This window comes from Lactuca virosa, chromosome 6 (genome assembly GCF_052849685.1).
Source record: "Lactuca virosa cultivar CGN04683 chromosome 6, Lactuca_virosa_CGN04683_v6, whole genome shotgun sequence".
NCBI classification, from domain to species: domain Eukaryota; kingdom Viridiplantae; phylum Streptophyta; class Magnoliopsida; order Asterales; family Asteraceae; genus Lactuca; species Lactuca virosa.
In genome coordinates, this window is record NC_136431.1 from 168938767 (window position 1) to 168943885 (window position 5119).

Below are 5119 nucleotides of genomic sequence, written 5' to 3' on the forward strand. Positions count from 1 at the left end.
AAATCCCAAAAAATAAAAACCCGCCTTGTTCTGATCTACCTTGATTTTGATCTTTCTCTTCCTCTTTCTACCAGGTGTATATCTCTTCTCTCATCCTTAATTTTTGTCTCCTACAACATCAAGCACGTACAAGAAAGATACAATGGCTTTTTATCCTTTCTTCTGTTCTCTGGATCTCATTCCCATCTCGTCTCTATCATTCTACCTCTTTAATATCATTATTATATATAAAAACACTATTTTTCTCCTTCCTCCAACATCCGTTTCAAAGAGTTCCTGTGGCGCCATGTACCTTCCCTTCCAATCGACGCTATGAATATCTAACATTGATTCAAATTGCATCGTACTCTTATGTGTCGTATCCGCTTGACCAACGTCACCTGTCATCTAACTGATGCCACCGACATCAAATTCCATTCATTCATATTCCACTCGTAACATCCTCTCAATCATGGCAAGCATTTGCGTATGTGCGAGATTCAGGCCTCTAAATTCAAGAGAGGATGGGGAAGCTGTATGCATTACACGCTCCGATTCTTAGAGTTTTTCTGTCAAGGTTGCTTAAGATCCTCTTTGCTATAATCCTCCTCCAATGTAAACTGCGACTCAATAAACTATTATTCCTTCTAAGTAATGTTCATTGCTTTTGTCAGGACGAGAAATATGAACAATAGATGTTCAGCATTGATAAGGTGTTCTACGACGATTCTGAACAAGCTGACATCTATGAATTTTTTCCTCGTTCCGTCGTTAGAGGTATTGCATGCTAATTTGTGTTTTACTAGACTATTTTGCCTTATTTTACAGTATTTTGTTGAGTTCTTCTCTAATTCTATGGTAAACATCACAATTTAGGTAAATCTGAGCTAAACTTTATGTTACTTCTAGATTAGCCAATGCTTTAGTTTTAGGTTTTGTTTACATGCGCAGAATCTAACTTATCACTCTATTGGAGTAACGTATTCAACTTAAAATTCAGTCTGAATGTTCATTTGTTTGCAACAGATGCTGTTAGTTCAATTAACGGCACAATCACACATACAGACAGGTATGTATCGCATCTAATCTTATGAATTAACTCTGTACAGTTAAATGTTATATTAAGAGACGCATGACAAATTAGAGTACCTAATTTAATCGATAGTTTGAAGTTGACCTTTGTGATAATTGTGTAGTGAGTGTTAGTATGTTATCTAGTTATTGCTATTACCGATTTAAGCAGCTCCAATAATATGTTATGTGGTTGTATCACTGTTAAAGAATCTAAATAAGAACTACAATGAAGCCTTTTTGCTAGTTATATGATTTTTCATTAGCTATCTCTATTGTTCAAATAGCTTTGAAAGAGATCCTTCACCTTTAATATGATAGTAATGAATTCTCTTATACACTTTAACAGACATGAACATGGAAGACTTTTACTATGGAGGTGATGTGCATTTCAGTAAAATACAATGTTTTACTTGTTGGAGATAGTGTCTAAGTCCATAACTATATTTGGTATGTACTTGACCCGACCCGGCATGGTCCATTTGGGTTGCACTTCACCCGAACAATTTACGGATAATCTTTTGAGAATAGTATAAGTTATGATTTATTAATATATTATAAGTTCTAATATATTAATATAAAATCATATTATTTAATTAGTGTTGATCTATAATTAATTTAGAATTAATTTAGAGATAAAAAGTATGACTAATTAAATATGGGCTCTTGTATTTATATAGTGTAGGCTAATGCTTATTTGGAATGGGCTAGGCTTGCATGGAAAGTCCATGGATGCTCCATGGAGCTTTAACCCATGGATCTCATGGAAATGAAAAGACATGGGTATTAGGGTTTACATGGATGTAACCCTAATCCACCACACTATATAAAGGAGGCTTTGGTTCTTGAAATAACACTAGTTGATGTGTGTAATCTAAGAGGGCCGATTTCAAGAAGTTTGTGACTATTCTCTCAAGTTTCCAAATTTGTGGTGATTTGTGACTTCCATTTGAGGCATCCACATTATTGGTGCTAGGCTCTCAAACTCCAAGCAATCAACTACTACTACAAGGTAAGTAATTCTACTAGTTTTATTTGATTCAAGTACCCCATGCCATGCTAGTTAGGATAAGAACCTTGGAAAAATAATTATTTGCATGTATCTTAGTCAAACATAGATCCAAGGTTTCTAGGGTTGCATGTACAACATAGGAGTGTTAGAATGCTCAAAACCCAGCAGTGGTATCAGAGCCTGGTTTGTTTATTTGATACTTGATGCAATAAAAAAAAAACTTGAAAATCGAAGTTTTGTTCAAAAGCTCGTATCAAAATTTCAAGTTTTGTATATGTACTTACGATTCTTGAAATTTTTGATATGAACATTCATAAACATATGAGTTTAGAAGATCATAGAAATTATGTGCTAATAATTGATCAGATTAATTCTTGATCTTTATGTGTTTTAATGGAGTCCATAACTAGTTCTTAAGTTATGGATAACCAAAAGTCACATTTATAAATAACCATTAAAAGAACACATAGGTTACAAAAAATGAAGAGTCTTCATTTTTAATAACCATTAACTCATAAGTTATGGGAAATGAAAAGTTTTGAAAGTTTACAAAATTTGCCCTCAAGTTTTGGAACATGTAAAGTCATATTAAAAACTTTAGTTCCAACCCCTAGAATTTTAAAAGTTAAAATTCAACCCTTATACTTTATAATATTATAAGTTTAATAATATTTATATATGTATAAGATCAAGTCGTCTTACCGCTAGTACGCCTCATTCACGAAGCCGGTCTATAAGGGGGGTATAAGGTTGTTGCCTATAAAATGGCAACTTAATGGGTGTCCACTCTCACCCACCGCTTCCTTGATCAGTGGAGGGTCGTTAGCCGAACGGGTAGGACAAGGACTTTATAGAATTCCCAATCTTAGTTATTTTAGGATAATACTAAACTAACTAAAATTTATTGAATTCCCAATCTTAGTTATTTTAGGAAAATGTGAATAAGGTGCTAATCCATGAAATTACACTTTACACTTTGTTTAAGTCGTTAGTGGAGCGTGTGTGGTTAACCGGCACACTAACTTGAACTTAACAAGGTAGGTAAAGGGTGACTTAATGTTTATCATAGTATCGATGGAGCGTGTGTGGTTAACCGGCACATCGATTGAGGGGTAATACATTAAGGGTACCAAGTAATTTGCATGGTTACTTCACACCATGTTTTGTGATCCTCGGCATCCCAGTCACAAAACTTGAAGGGCACACTCGAGATTGAAACATGTCATTGAAGAAAGTTCAATGAATCTCAAAGAATCTAGGAGTTTCTAAACCAATTAAAGCCTAATTAAATATTTCGTTTTTCATGGTGGAAATTGGTGAATCGTCATTCACCTACCTTCAAATATATTATAGCTTAGATTACGGCATCCCTCTTCTATGTTATAAAATATTGTGTTGGGCCCTAGCCTTAATATTACATTTGGGTGTTTTGTTAAGGACTATCTCTATATCTAATCTAATATATTCCCTCTTCTTTTCAGATGTCTTCCAATAACAATGCTTCTGGCTCAAACCCTACTAGCTCCTTCTCTCTCATGAATCTTTGTGGAAGAGTCATCTTTGATGGGTCCAACTTTACAGATTGGATTAGAAACATCAGGATGGTCACTCGGTATGAGAACAAAGAATATGTTCTCGACAAGGAGCTGAAGGTACCCGAGCCAACTGCTACTCCTGAAGAGCTTGCTGAATATGAGGTACATGAAAGAGATGCTACAAAAGTGGCATGTATCATGATGGCCACCATGACAGCTGAGCTCCAAAAGTCCTATGAGGACTATTATCCTTTTGAGATGCACCAGGACTTGATGGACCGCTACCATGAAAGTGCTCGTCAAGAGCGATATGAAATAATCTCCTCCATGATAACAACCCGAATGAAGGATGGTGAACCCATCACGGGCCACATGCAGAAAATGCAAAGGTATGTGGACCGTTTACTGAAGCTGAATGTGAACTTCCCCGAGGAGTTAGCAATAGACATTATTTTGCACTCCTTACCATCGTGTTATGATCAATTCCGCATGACATATCACATGAACAAGGAAGATGTCACACTCAGCAAACTTCAAGGACTCTTGAAGACCGCCGAAAATGGTCTAAAGGGTAAGTCGGTTGTTACTACTCCTACTCCTACTCCAACTGCAGCCAATGTCTTGGCAATCGGGCATGGCAAAGGGAAGAAGAGAAAGAACCCTTCTAAGGGTACCAAGGGTAAGACCCTTGAAGGCTACTCTTCAAGCAAAACCAAGAAAGGTTTTGTCACTCCTTCTGCTAACCCTAATGAGGCTGAATGCTTCTATTGCCATGAAAAGTCGCACTGGAAGCGAAACTGCCCAAAGTACCAGCAAGATTTGAAGGATGGGAAACTAAAACCCAACCATGCAGGTATATACACTATATTGTCTAATAACTCACCTCATTCTAGGTCTTGGGTCCTCGATACAGGTTGTGGTATTCACATATGTTGTGATTTGCAGGGACTAAAAAGAAGTGAGAATGTGGAGCAGGGAAAGATAAACTTGATCATGGGAAACAGGAAAGCTTCACCTGTCACCAAGATAGGGGTTTATTCCTTAGTGCTAAATAGTGTGTTTACATTAGATTTGAATAAATGTTATTATTCGCCAGAAATGGCAAGAAATGTTATTTCCTTTCATGCATTGTATAAACAAGGTTTTACCTTTTATTTTGATAATAATAATGGTATTATTGATGCTTTCTTTAATAATGTTCTTTATTTTAAAGCATTACCTTGTGATGGCGTGTATGAAACTGTATCTGTTGTAGATAATCTAGGAAATAATGTATTGTGTATTAACTCTGCCACTAGCTTAGATAAAGCATCCTTATGGCATTGTCGTCTTGGACATGTAAGCAAGAAACGCATAGGCCAACTCCAAAAGGATGGAGTCTTGGAGTCATTTGACCTAAAGTCAGATGATAGTTGTGAATCTTGTTTGCTTGGTAAAATGACAAAGTCACCTTTTACTGGCACTTGTGCTAGGGGTGAAGGTTTGTTGGACCTCATACACACGGATGTGTGTGGACCCTTCA